The following is a 15,781-nucleotide window of genomic DNA, read 5'->3' as shown; positions in this document are numbered from 1 at the left end:
TTATGTGCCGTTTTTTGTATTATCAACATTTTATGAATGTTTTTACAAGGCCGTGACCATGTTGTTTACAGTTGATATGCCCTTTGCATAGCAGGCCAAACATTAAAAGAACTTGACTTTGCAGTGTCAAGTTCCTTAATTTGGAATTGTTGTGATTGTGTTCCATTTTTTATTTTTTCCTCATTATTGGAAAAATTTTCAGAGAAGGAATTTGTCTTTTATTGTTTTCTGGATTGTTAAATCAGTCAAGGATTTATTTTTTATTTTGATTTCATTTTCATACAGTTATTATTTATTTGCATTTTTCCTTTATTAAATGTTGGTTTTCATTGGGTCACTTTGTTGCAGTGCAGTTGCCATCAAGTTGCTAGGGATTGGACCAATAACACATAGCATATGATGTCATCATAGTGGCTGGTGACAGAGGGCGGGTGTTCACACATCATTTGTGGTGACAAAGCAAGCTGACTACGGACATGTAAAGCGTTTGAAATATACTATATCATACAGTATATACTGTGCTGCCTTTCTTTGCGCTTTTTGTATGTAAAGATGTAATTCAAACGCCTGAAATCAGAATTTGCTGCTCAACAAAATGTTTATCTTATGGACAGAAAAATCACGAGTGAGTAACCTTTCATTTTATTTCTCAGGTGTCTGCGTTTTGATTACAATAATTCACCTGCCACCAGTGACGTGCAGTGAGGTTCATGGCCAGTAAGGCCCTGACTCCTTTAGAGTCAGATTTACAAATATATGAACCCAAAAGAGTAGCTTATTCACTGTTCAATTGGCAGCATGTCTGATCCCATTTTGTTATAAAACTGAAAACCGTTTATGGTCTTATCTTTATTTGTAAATGAAGTCCAAGTGCCTATACTTCTCTACAAAAATTTCTGTCACTTTCTAGTAAAAGTCCTCCTTATTTTTCTTTAGTTTTAAAAGTTGTGACAGATTAGGGCTTTCTCGCTCCCTTGAACCCTCAGACCACTCATCAGACACCAGATAAAAGTCCAAATAATTGATTTATTATAATAATAATATGCACAAAGTACCCTCCTTTCCACAATACTCCAATAACAATAACAATAACCAATAATCCAATCCTCCACTCCCAGACGCTTAGCCACCCTGCCTCCCAACTCAGCTCATCCGTCTGGGATTTCCCCAGAGTTCTTTATGGTCCTTGACCCAGAAGTGTTTGTCCCTCAGTCCATGTGATTATCCAGCACTTACGAGTCAGGTAAAAACTTCTCTTTTTCTTCAGCCCGGAAGTATATAATTTCTTCAGTTCCCGTGACTTGGAAATACTTCCAGGCTGTACAGAAAATATAAATTCTTGGGTCTCCCTGCAGCGACTCCTGGTGGCCCCCATGGTATCCAGCAGGGCTGTGTATTATGACTCCACTGTCCACTGCACTTCTATGCTGCAAGGACAGCTCCATCTGGCGGCCTGGGGGTATTGGCCGGGATGAATGGCCGGCCATATCTCACAAAGACTTAATCTTCCATTTTGGCAGTCAGTCGGAACAATAAATAAAAATAAATGGACTGGTGAAGTACACTGAACTTTATGATAACTGTAACTTATTGGCACCCAGAGCCTCTGTGTAGAAGAATAGCAGCAACAAGCAAGCACCTGTTAGGCTCATGTCTGCCCTCTTCAGTGCAGCACGGTACTGTCTGCTTCACCTTGTGCCTTTTCACAGTGGTTTTATGTTCGATCAGCAACACAACACATATCACACACATTCATTAAAGATATTAGCCAGACTGTGGAAAGTCAGGGTGTATAATAAATGGGTCTGCAAACATTATATTGGTGACATACAGAAAAACAGCAACAGGCACACACTAATTGCATGCACCAACCCCGTGTGTGAAGTAAGGCGCAGTCCAAGGTGAAGTGAAGTTGCTGCCGCACCTTGTGTTTCTCCCGTGTTTGAACAGGAGATGCGCCAGTTCCTCGGTTTTGACAATAAAAATGATCAAAATCATTGGAATCATGCAAAAAACAAATTATACCACAGACCAGTGGACAAATTTATTTTATGTTATCATTATTAGCTTTTTTACTTTTCAGAGCCTCACCTGACCATAATCCCTGCCACTTTGCACTTTTTGAAAATAAAATGGCACTGATTAAGAGACTGACTGGGTCATCATACAAGGTCAGCATATTGTTACTGACCAGTCACGTTTGCTTTAAAACCGTCATTTAACAATTAAGCGATACAAACCTTGTATAATTCCTGAGTTGGCAATATCTCCACTGAACTACAGGTAGGTAAGCGAAGAGAGTCTGCCAACTGGTGAAAAACTAAACATACTAAAGTGTTTTTGCATTTATTCTATATTTATTAATTTATTTTTTTATAGTTTAAATTCACAGTTCAAAGTACCAGAACCAGTAGTGGAATTATGTTTTAAAATATTTGTCCCCCTTCTTTAATTTTTCTCTCTATCTCTCAAAACACATAGTTGAAATATAATTTTCTTTTTGTTCTTAACATCAGCCATATCATACATATTGTATCCAAAGCTGCTGGGCCACAGGCTCCTGTGATCCTGCTCTGGATAAACAGGTTTAGATAATATATATATTGTTCTTAATCTCAGATGCTTTCTCTGTCATTTGTGCCTGTTCACACTCCTATTACATACTTTTGCTCTGCTCATTAAAGGTTTACTGCTGTTATGTGTACATAAAGTACACTTGTACAAAGTACATTTCAAAGCCTTTCTTGTACGGACCTCGTGGTTCAGAAACAGTTTCATCCCAAGAACTATAAACGCACTCAATCAATTGCTCCTTGTAGAACTGTTTGTACTTATAAGTACAATCACCCCACTGTAAACTTGCACTACAGTTATAATATCGCATAACCTGAACCACTTTATAAAGCGCGTATTTACATATGATGACAATATCATTTTTAAGGTGAAATGCAGCAAAATATGTTTATTATATTATACAGATAAAACTTTAACTTCATTTAAATCTATACTAATAAAATGCAAAGCCCTCACTCACTCACTCACTGACTGACTCACTGACTCATCACTAATTCTCCAACTTGCCGTGTAGGTAGAAGGCTGAAATTTGGCACGTTCATTCCTTACAGCTTCCTTACAAAAGTTGGGCAGGTTTCATTTCGAAATTCTACGCATAATGGTCATAACTGAAAGCTATTTTTCTCCTTTTACTGTAATGGAGTTGAGCTCGAAAGCCGTGGGGGGCGGAGTTTCGTGTGACATCATCACTCCTCCCACGCAGTACGTAGAAAACCAGGAAAACCTCCAAAAACCGCTGAAGAAAACATATATTATATAATTAAGAAGGCAGCGAAACAATTAGAAGCGAGTGAGTGACATATAAAACCATATTCAGCGGCTCACGTGAACTGACGCAGTGCGCAGACAAAAAGCAACAGTTCCAAAGAGTGCTGAGCAAAAACCGAATTACACTGCTACGCTCAAATAGACAAACCACACGCCATGGCGCAATAGTAGAGGCTTCGCCTCTAGTGCCGGCGTCCGAGTTTCGATTCCCGAGAGGGGATGCACTGAGTATGTACGCGCGCTTCCCGATTCATTTTAGACTCGCATCCCCTTGGTTTGAGACGTATGAAAAAATATGCGGTTAACGCAGAAAGACAGATCACCAATTGAAGCTTTATGAATAATGGATACTTTATTTGCGATCAATGATTGTTTTGGTAAAGCCATACTCAGTGTATTCATCAGATGTACGGTAAAAAAGTAAGAGCAAGGGGAGGGTAACTTATTGAGGCACGCAGGCAGAACCACAATACCACACAGGCTCGATGTACTGTAGTGCGCGTCAACTTGATCTGAATTGCGCGATCACATTTGAAAAAATATATCTTTTCAAGTTCTATTTAGTCCATATGTGTCAAACTCAAGGCCCGCAGGCCATATCCGGCTCGACGTGTAATTATATCCGGCCCGCGAGATCATTTTACTGTATATATTATTGTTATTAATGGCCCAGGGATATGAAGCGCTGGTAACACAATAAACTACAGATCCCATAATGCAGCGCTTCAGCTGCCTTGCCGAACACTTAGCGCGTTAATCAAGTCTAGCTTATGATACTGCAAGTTATTGCGAAGCTAGCCCACACAATGCCGAAGAGAAAAGGTGATTCTGAACATAGAGCCTTTAAAAACTGATGGGAGGCTGAGTATATGTTTACTGACATTGCCGGTAAACCCGTGTGTCTCATTTGTTAAGCTAATGTGGCTGTAATTACAGAATATAATCTAAGACGGCACTATGAGACAAATCATCAAGATAACCTGAAAGACCTGAATGCAATGCACAAGATACAGAAACCAGAAGAGTTAAAGAAGAATCTGACACTTCAGCAGATGTTTTTACCCGTGCAAAATCACAAAGTGATTTCAAGTGAAGGTACTTTTACAAATGCACCAGTGCAACTTGCCCCACTTTCCCTGTTGCCAAATAATGTTGAACCAAGTCGGCACTACGTCGTTCCCAAATACGCACTTTGCTGATAAACTGAGCGCACTGTGCACTGAGTTCGCACGGCGCTTTGGTGACTTTGAAGAACAAAAAAAGAATTTTGAGTTGTTTCGCAACCCATTTGCCGTTGATGTGGAAACTGCACCTGTGCAGATTCAGATGGAGGTGATTGAGCTGCAGTGTAATGGCACACTGAAGGCAAAGTACGATACTGCACGGCCCGCACAGTTTATTCACTCCATTCCCGCAGAAATGCTCCAGCTCCGTCTACATGCGGCTCGAACCTTGTGCATGTTTGGTAGCACATATCTGTGTGAGAAGCTCTTCTCGGTGATGAAGACTAACAAAACAGCACACAGGAGTCGCCTCACTGATGAGCACCTGCAGTCCATCCTGAGAATCTCCACAACACAGAACCTCACACCAAACATAAACAAACTTGTTGCCAAAAAAAGATGCCAGGCGTCCAGCTCTGATAAAATGACATAAGAGCAAAGACAACTGAATGATTTGATTTGTTATTGCTGAAAAGAACAAACTTTATTTATATTTCCAGGTTTTGTTGTGCACCATGTTCATATTTGAATTTGTATAATTTTGACAGGATATATTTTTATGGAGAGCAAAATATTATAAGTTATTTAAGGTTTGAGTTGATTTATTCCGGAATAATATTCTGTCGACTAAATAAAAATTCCTTCTATTTAAAATTTAAATAGAACTTGAACAGATACGATAGTTCATAATATCCAGGCAGACTTGCAAGTAAGAGCGGGAGTCATCCGTTTTAAAAAGCAGCGAATTGCACTGATACGAAATAGCCTGCCCATTTAATTATTTAGGAATGGATAAATAAAGATTTTGTACAAATAATGTTTTTCATTTTTCTTCCTTCATGCATTCTGGCACCCCCAGCAACAGTTGCTCGCACCCCAAACACTGTATATATGTTTATATTATATATATATATATATATATATATATATATATATATTGTGAAGCCGACCCGGACACAGACTGGCGGACATGCTCTTAATCACCACATAATGTTTATTTACAGTAATAACTATTTACAAATGTCAAGTGCACAAACCCCAAACACAGTCCTGGCCACAATATGCCTTTCTTCGGGCCGCCTCCACTCTCCTCTGTCTTGCCTTGTCCTGCCTCCACCCGACTCCAGCGCTGAATGAATGGAGACAGACCCTTTTATGCAGTCCCCGGATGAGCCCCAGGTGTTCCCGGCATTCCTCCCTTGGCCACGCCCCAGCGTGGCGGAAGTGCCGGCTGTCCTCCCGGCAGCTCTCCGGGTGCCATCCTAAATCTTCCCCCCAGCACTTACTGGTGTGGCGGAAGTGCTGGGGTAACAGGTCCCTAAGGCATTGGGGCGCCTCCTGGCGGTGACCCCCAGAGCAACCAGGAAGGCGGCCCCCACGTGATCCAGGGTGGGCTTTGACCCTCTTCCGATCCCTCACGGCGTCCCGGCCGGGTCGCTGCCCCTGGCATCCCTGACAATATATATATATATATATATATATATATATATATATATATATGTGTATGTGTGTGTATATGTATACAGTATATGTAGATATGTATGTATATATATGTTTACATATGTGTGTGTGTATGTACATATATATGTATTTGTGTGTATATATGTGTGTGTATGTATATGTATGTGTGTATATGTGTATATGTATATATGTATGGATATGCATATATACAAAGTATATGTTTATATGTGTGTGTGTATATATATATATATATGACAGCAACACTCATCACTCACAACAGTGACAAAACAATTACATTGACAATCATGTTACGTTATTTTCAAAATGTTTCCTTTTCTTTTTCATTACTTCTTTAACACACTACTTCACCGCTGCGAAGTGCGGGTATTTTGCTAGTAATCTATATTCTTCACTGGGAGTGTCGTGAAGGATAGAATAATTAAACATGTACTACGAAGATATTTCAATGTTCCTTAAACGTTTTAAAGAATCGACGCTCCCCAATTCTGATTGGGTATTTGGGGAAAGAAAAGCAAGGACTGCAGTGGAATTATATTAAATATAAAACAGAAAGACAAAATAACAACACAGCTAAAAACGCAGCGACAAATTTCGGCAAAAGTTAAATGCTTGTGTCATGAGCACGAGGCGGCTATGCAGTGTCCGCAATGGACGTGGCCATCCACCGTGCATAAGCTACCTTATTGACATTGATTCTTCCTCTGCCCAATACCACCACAAGCCTAGAGCCACCCCTGAGTACTGCTACAATAAATTAATTCATCGAAGGTCGCACACAATCACTGCGCCGTGAAACTCATGTTTAATAACGTGCTTTAACTCCTATCATCATGAAAATGATATCACATATACATCTCAGTATTTTAGTTATTCAGAGAACTGTAATATCACGAATGTAATGGATTCTGTGTCCAGTTGGATTAAGAGAGCCGGTTTAAGAAGCAAGTAGTGATTCACACACATAGAGCACATAGAAGATCAAATACAAAACAAAGCATTTAACGTGCTACTTTAGTTACGATGTGATTTGAGAAACTGGTTAATGAAACGATTTTAAGATGAAGTTTATGATGTTCTACTTTAATAACAAAATAAACTACGTGATTAAAGTGGAAATGTCGAGATTGAAGTTGACATTTCGTGCTTTTTCCCCACTGTGTGCCTTTTTTTCTCTGTACCCTAATAAGCTTTCATATGACACTCAGACAGTGGGCTACAACTCGCCTTTTCACGGCGACTTTGATATGTGACTTCTTTTTTATTTCTGGCACTGTGCGATTTTGTGAATGTGAGCTTTCAAGTTTCTCCAACACACTATGTCACTCGATCAACTTCCTTTTGTTGATTATACCACGGTTTATTTTAACAAATAGTATGATTTTCCTTTGCCTCCACTTGGTATTCACTGAAATTCTTCTATTTTCCCCCGTGCTTTTCCCATTGTCTTTTCACAGAAGGCTGAGCTTAAGGGCGATTTATATTCATTTGCATATTCAAAGAGGCGTAATTCTGGGAGGAGTTGGGGCGTGCACGAGTGTTACTTTTCACGCTGATGGGGATTTATGTAGCGGAAGAACGTGGAAGTTGGAGTATGCACAGATTCCTGCATCTGGATTTTTCTGTGCGTAAGCACATTTCGGCTTTTGTTCTTACGCCATGTTATAGTGCGAGTTCTACGCACGGCGTTATACATGAGGCCCCTGTTCTTTCCAAGCCCCCATGATTTTCATGATCACACCTGTCAGAATCGATTTTCTAATTCTGATATCTTTTCAGGCCTGCAGGTGTCAAAATTCTGTCTATAAATTGTATGTGACTAGGACTGAATCAGAGATCAGTATGGCTTGTAGAAAATAACAAAGCCCAATATGGTAGATTGAATGCAGTATTGAAGGCATTAATTATAAGCACATTGTCTTGGAGCAAGATATGTTGTAGGCATTTTGTCAAAAAAAATCCTCAAACCTTAAAATTCACCTAAATTTCATTACAAATTGGCACATTCTGGGCAATAAAAGAAAAAGATAAAAAGTGCCAACATTCAGTGCACATTTGTTCAGCACAAATGACATAGAAAATATTTTTAAATATTTTTTGTTCATATTCAGCACCTGGTTCTGATTATGTTTGTTTTTATCAGACAAAAACAAAACCAGATACTAAACCATGTAGTGTAGTAAGCTTCCACTAACATTAAATTCATATCCAAACATATTAAGTGTACAATTCTGTGTGATTGTGACACAAAACTAAACTCTGCAGGAGCTCCATACCATAATTACTAAAACTAAAACTGAAACTAATAGATATAAAAAAATTAGAAATGTCTTTGTGAAATAAAAACTAAATTAAAACTAAAAATACACGATGAAGGAAAACTAAAACTAAACTAAATATTCAAGTAAGGTCAGAAGAAATATAGAAATAAAAATTAATATAAAAAGGCGAAACTATAATAATCTTGATCCAGACAGTGTGCAGAAGCAATTTGGAAAGCTAATAGTAATAATAATAATAATAATAAATACTATATATAGTATATACACACATATATACAGTATTTGGGGTGCGAGCAACTGTTGCTGGGGGTGCCAGAATCCATGAAGGAAGAAAAATGAAAAACATTATTTGTACAAAATCTTTATTTATCCATTCCTAAATAATTAAATGGGCAGGCTATTTCGTATCAGTGCAATACGCTGTTTGTTAAAACAGATGACTCCAGCTCTTACGTGCAAGTCTGACTGGATATTATGAACTATCGTATCTGTTCAAGTTCTATTTAAATTTTAAATAAAAGGAATTTTTATTTAGTTGACAGAATATTATTCCAGAATAAATTAACTCAAACCTTAAATAACTTTTTTTTTTTATTTTGTTCACCATAAAAATATATCCTGTCTAAATTACACAAGTTAGAAATAAAGTAAACGTTAAAAGAACAAACATTCAAATTTCTTTACTCTTATGTAATTTTATATAAAAAATAAACTTAAATTTTAAAAATCCCAAAAGATTTTGCTCTCCATAAAAATATATCCTGTCAAAATTATACAAATTTAAATATGAACATGGTGCATAACAAAACCTGGAAATATAAATAAAGTTTGTTCTTTTCAGCAATAACAAATCAAATCATTCAGTTGTCTTTGCTCATATGTCATTTTATCAGAGCTGGACGCCTGGCATCTGTTTTTGGCCACAAGTTCGTTTATGTTTGGTGTGAGGTTCTGTGTTGTGGAGATTCTCAGGATGGACTGCAGGTGCTCATCAGTGAGGCGACTCCTGTGTGCTGTTTTGTTAGTCTTCATCACTGAGAAGAGCTTCTCACACAGATATGTGCTACCAAACATGCACAAGGTTCGAGCCGCATGTAGACGGAGCTGGAGCATTTCTGCGGGAATGGAGTGAATAAACTGTGCGGGCCGTGCAGTATCGTACTTTGCCTTCAGTGTGCCATTACACTGCAGCTCAATCACATTGACGGCAAATGGGTTGCGAAACAACTCAAAATTCTTTTTTTGTTTTTCAAAGTCACCAAAGTGCCGTGCGAACTCAGTGCGCAGTGCGCTCAGTTTATCAGCAAAGTGCGTATTTGAGAACACCGTTGTGCCGACTTGGTTCAACATTACTTGGCAACAGGGAAAGTGGGGCAAGTTGCACTGGTGCATTTGTGTCTCCCATAAAAGTAGCTTCACTTGAAATCACTTTGTGATTTTGCACGGGTAAAAACGTCTGCTGAAGTGTCAGATTCTTCTTTAACTCTTCTGGTTTCTGTATCTTGTGCATTGCATTCAGGTCTTTCAGGTTATCTTGATGATTTGTCTCATAGTGCCGTCTTAGATTAAATTCTGTAATTACAGCCACATTAGCTCCACAAATGAGACACACGGGTTTACCGGCAATGTCAGTAAACATATACTCAGCCTCCCATCGGTTTTTAAAGGCTCTATGTTCAGAATCACCTTTTCTCTTCGGCATCATGTGGGCTAGCTTCGCAATAACTTGCAGCATCATAAGCTAGACTTGATTAACGCGGTAAGTGTTCGGCAAGGCAGCTGAAGCGCTGCATTATGGGATCTGTAGTTTATTGTGTTACCAGCGCTTCATATCCCCGGGCCATTAATAACAATAATATATAAAATGATCTCCCGGGCCGGATATAATTACACGCCGGGCCGGATGTGGCCTGCGGGCCTTGAGTTTGACACATATGGACTAAATAGAACTTGAAAAGATATATTTTTTCAAATGTGATCGCGCAATTCAGATCAAGTTGACGCGCACTACAGTACATCGAGCCTGTGTGGTATTGTGGTTCTGCCTGCGTGCCTCAATAAGTTACCCTCCCCTCGCTCTTACTTTTTTACCTTTCATCTAATGAATACACTAAGTATGGCTTTACCAAAACAATCATTGATCATGAATAAAGTATCCATTATTCATAAAGCTTCAATTGGTGATCTGTCTTTCTGCGTTAACCGCATATTTTTTCATACGTCTCAAACCAAGGGGATGCGAGTCTAAAATGAATCGGGAAGCGCGCGTACATACTCAGTGCATCCCCTCTCGGGAATCGAAACTCGGACACCGGCACTAGAGGTGAAGCCTCTACTATTGCGCCACGGCGTGTGGTTTGTCTATTTGAGCATAGCAGTGTAATTCGGTTTTTATTCAGCACTCTTTGGAACTGTTGCTTTTTGTCTGCACACTGCGTCAGTTCACGTGAGCCGCTGAATATGGTTTTATATGTCACTCGCTCGCTTCTAATTGTTTCGCTGTCTTCTTAATTATACAAGGTGCGTTAGAAAAGTAATGAGACTGATTTTTTATTTACTAAAGTTTTTATTTTTTTCAAACATCAATGTTATCCCCTTCAAAGTAGTTCCCTTAGGCAGCTACACACCGATGGAGACGTTGTTCCCACTGTTGGTAGCAGCGCTGGAAGTCTTGAACCGGTATGGTCTTCAGCATGTCCGTTTCACTCTTTTGGATGTTTTCTAAAGTCCCGAAATGACTTCCTTTGAGGACATTTTTCAGTTTAGGAAAAAGGAAAAAGTCACACGGACTGAGGTCAGGTGAATAAGGGGGCTGGGGAACCACAGGAATGCATTTTTTCGATTGTCCTTCTGCTCAATTGTAAGGTTTTTCGGCACCATTTTGGCACAGACCTTTCGCATGTGCAAATGTTCAGTTAAAATTTGATGGACGGTAAATCTGTTCAAATTTAATTGTTCACTCAACATTCTTAATGTTAAACGACGGTCTGATCTCACAAGAGTGTTCACACGTTCAATGTGTTCATTGGTTTTCGAAGTTCGGGATAAAGAATGTTCCCCATAGGCCTGTTTTAACTTTTCAAACGTCACACTTGCCAATTCTCCAAGCTTAACACAAAATTTAATGGCACAACTTTGCTCTAAATTCCGCTGTTCCATTTTGCGTGACGCACAACCAAAAACACAACTTCGCTAATAGCAGTCACAAAAATCACGTAGTTAACGGAAGGAGTTGAAACTTGCACTGAGCTATGGGAGTGTATTGATACACGTGCTCTATCGAGGACAACAGCGCAGCGTTGCCAGATCGCTTGCAGTGTTGCCAGTCTCATTACTTTTCTGCCACACCTCGTATAATTTATGTTTTCTTCAGCGGTTTTTGGAGCTCTTCCTGGTTTTCTACATACTGCGTGATTACGTGGGAGGCGTGATGATGTCACACGAAACTCCACCCCCCACGGCTTTTGAGCTCAACTCCATTACAGTAAAAGGAGAAAAATAGCTTCTAGGTATGATCATTATGCGTAGAATTTCAAAATGAAACCTGCCCAACTTTTGTAAGGAAGCTGTAAGGAATGAACCTGCCAAATTTCAGCCTTCTTACCTACACGGCAAGTTGGAGAATTAGTGATGAGTCAGTGAGTCAGTCAGTGAGTGAGTGAGTGAGTGAGGGCTTTGCCTTTTATTAGTATAGATATATATAATAAAATGCATATCTGCACAAAAGCACACTATGTTTCAGATAGAGAGATGAACTTTCGACTCTGCAGACACTCCTGTCATTTTTTTGTCAAAATGAAGAAATTTCATTATTGACCGAAGCTGATTCCACGGAATGGTTTCGTTGTAAATGGCAATCCTTAACTTTTCTGACCAGCAGCTCTGAACATCCATGCTTTTTCTAACATATACTCCTAGCACTTAGCAAATACCCTTAAATAACATCAGTTGCATCTGTCAACTGAGGTTCAACCATGGTGCAGTCCTGGATGTGTCTCAGCATTTTCAGGTTGGACTAGGTGAAAAAATAGTCAAGGTGACTGGTTATTCCTTCTTTTGCAGAAATCGTTGACCCTGGTTTGTCAGTGAAAACATTGTATTCACCTTCCAGCAATTGTGCCCAATGCTAGCTTCATCCACTGTGTGCCATTGTGCACCTTGTCCTTTCTCCCTGCAGAAACCAATGCTGGCTCGTTGGTGTTGACTCAAATCTTTTTGCTAGGTGGAGCCTGGAATGTCTCTGCACAGTACTCTGGCTCAACTCCCAGGCTCCTTTTTTGGTGCACTATTCAGTGCATTCAGGCCTGTGAAAAAGGCAGATATGGCTGTTTTGTGTGTTTTTGAGGCCTGCACTTCTTTTTGTGATATTTAAATGGCAGCACTACAACAATCTCTTTTGTAATTTTGGCTTATGGTAGCTCGTTTTTATTTTGTATTTTTAATTTAGTTTTGGCTCTGACTCTTTATTTTCGTCTTCATGTGTTTCACAGACCTCTACTTTTTATTTTGACTACATTTTAATCTGCTTCTTTTATTCATCATCTCCTTGCCTTTTTCACTCTCTTTTCACCTTGTCAACAGACTTTCTTGTAAGGTGTCACATCTACAGCAAGAAACTCTCATGCTATCAAAACTGAAAACTAGCAAGTCTATTCTTCTATGCGATTGAAATTTAGCTAATAGGTGACTTTAAATCAGCCCCAAATGAGTCATGTGCCAAATGCTACATGAAATGCTTTGATCTAGATTGATCCCTAAAGTAGGTATAGCATGCAATAAATGAAATGACTTTGTAAAATATGCTTAGTTGGCTTGCCAATAAAAATCAATGGCTTCAGTTGAATATGTTACGGTATGGCTTATGTGGATTAGCAAAGCATAGGCTCACTGTTATAAATGATAGGCTTGCACATATTCAGTGTCACACAAGCTGGCTAAAATAGTTAAAAACACCACAACCATTGCAAGCACTCTTAAACTCTCCCAAGTTCTACTATAAGTGGAACAGAATGTATTTTCATTGTGCTTATTTAACTAGGTATGCAGACTTCTTGCCTTGTTTTCAAGAAAAATGTGTTGAAGCTTTACCAAACTTTTAAGTGGCTATCACTACAGCATTAAGTCTTAAAGTTATGATAGAAGACCTTTGTTGCATCTCTTCACATTCAGAAGAATACACATGAGGCAAATCATCTGTATTGAACACAATAAACCAGTGGATTACAGAAAGGGAGAATTCAAAGTATACATAAACAGAGAACAAAATAACTAAGCTGCTGTTCTCTTTGTGCCTAACTAAATGGGTTTGCACCTTTTCTATCTAGTGAAGTGGCTGGCCCGCTTGCCTAAGTCACTACACCATGCACTTCCCTTACCTTTTGTCTCCTTGTGTGTCATTGTCTTTCCTGCTCTCTCTCTCTTTCTTTCTCATTCTCTTGGTCTAGATCTTGGCTTTTCTGCCTCCAGTCAGTTGACTGTTTGATTACTCATTTTTCTCAACTGAAAAAGAAAAAAATTGGATCAGAAAACCTTATGTATGCCAGGTTCCATACCAAGTTCCTTTATAAATATTAAATCAATTTAAAACTATGTGTATATGTGCATGCTTTTGGTGTAACCTCCCAACAGTAACCATGTATGGCTTGGGAAACACCCTTTTTGAATATTCATGATCTAATCATCATATAAAATTGGGCCATCTTCCAGAGTGACATCTTAACTTTCAAACCATGAGAAAATACAGTCTAAACGTCAGTGAATGTGAACTCGAGGTATTACAGACATTTGGTGCAGCGTAAGGAGTGGCAGTCTGGCATCCTCAAACCCATTCCAATGGATGCACTATGTTACTAAAATAAATTTCAAATAAAGGGTATTTGTTCCTCAATTTTTATAGCCAAAGTTAATGTAAATATGTTAATCAACAAACTGGGTGCATGGTGAAGCCATGGGTGTGCTGCTGTCTTATAGTAACTAGTCTAATGAGTCTGGGCGTCACATCTCTGTACTCAGTGCAGTTTGCGCATGGAATTCATACATGAGTCCCTGTGGGTCTGTCACAATTTACATCTTACATTTCAGAGAAATGGTGGGGAGATGAGTTGGTGACACTAAATTTTTCCCTGATGTGTGTGTGTGTGCACGTACACACCCTGTGATGGGCTGATGTCCTTTCTAGGGATTGTTCTTGCCCTGTACCCAATACTTGCTGAGATAAGGCTATAGGCCTCTATGTATGTATTCACCCTGTGCTAGGCTAGAGCCCTGTCCAGGAATGATTTCTTTCTGCACCTAATGCTTACTAGAATTGGCTAGTCCCCTGTCGTGGGTAATCAAGTTTAGAGAATGGATAGATTAATGAATACTATAATACAGTATGTCCTGCACAAAGCAACTCTCACTTGCATCTCCAGTCCTTAAAAAAGATAGAGAAATAATCTGTACAATATCAATTACAAGTTAGTTCACTTTTTAAGATTTAACATGAGAGATGTTATTTCAACTTAAAGATGTTGTTTACAGTATTCTCCTCTCCATCTGTATCTTTAATTAAGAAAAATAGTAAAACACAATGTTTTCTGACATCTTAAAAGCGTCAACAGTATTTGTGTCCTTTTCCATGATGATTTGACGTATAAGCCAATTTATATGTCCTGGAGCCATCCTCTTGGAATTGTGCACTGAATTGGAGCCTATATTACAAAGACCAAAACACAGGAATCATATGTTCCCTGTTCCATTACCAGGCTATATCAATTTTCTACTGGATTCAGAAAATGGATGAACAGATAGACGGATGAACATGAGAATATGACTGACATCTCAATGAAATACAAAATAATGATTTTTCTGTTCACTTCATCATCCTGCTGCCTAAATTGTTAAAATGCCAACATTCTGTGTTGGACTGTGTCTATGTAGGTCTTATGGATGGTTGAAACGTTCTGTAACTTGAAGACAATTTCCACGCCAATTTCATGTTTTATAAATCCTAAGCTTTGCATAAGAAATCGCTAACACGTTTCCAAGCATAGGTAAGCTTTTATACACATGTCCCTATATCTCTAGGGGGCAAGCTGACTGCTCTATTAGAAGAAATACACAGTTCCAACCTCCTATACTGTGAGTGTATGCTTTCTGCTCGCCACCTCTGATGTCTCCTCCCTGAACTCAACCACTCAATAATTAGAGGGCCAGGCATCTTTGTCTACTGTTTTGTCACCTGTCCTCTAGCATAACATCCACCAGGCCATCTCTTCTTCTCTCTCCCTCACACTCATTTGTTCCTTCCTTAATGCCCATCCAGTGTATACATCACATATACAGTATATGGCATTCCACTTCCAGTCCCTTATCTACTTCCACTCTAGCATCTTCTTTCCTTAACTCTACATCTACTGTGTTATATGCTACTTTTTTACTTTGCAATTTCATTATTATAATCATCATTATTAA

The sequence above is a fragment of the Polypterus senegalus genome, chromosome 16 (assembly GCF_016835505.1).
Source record: "Polypterus senegalus isolate Bchr_013 chromosome 16, ASM1683550v1, whole genome shotgun sequence".
Taxonomy (NCBI): Eukaryota; Metazoa; Chordata; class Cladistia; order Polypteriformes; family Polypteridae; genus Polypterus; species Polypterus senegalus.
Note: the sequence above shows the minus strand (reverse complement) of the source record.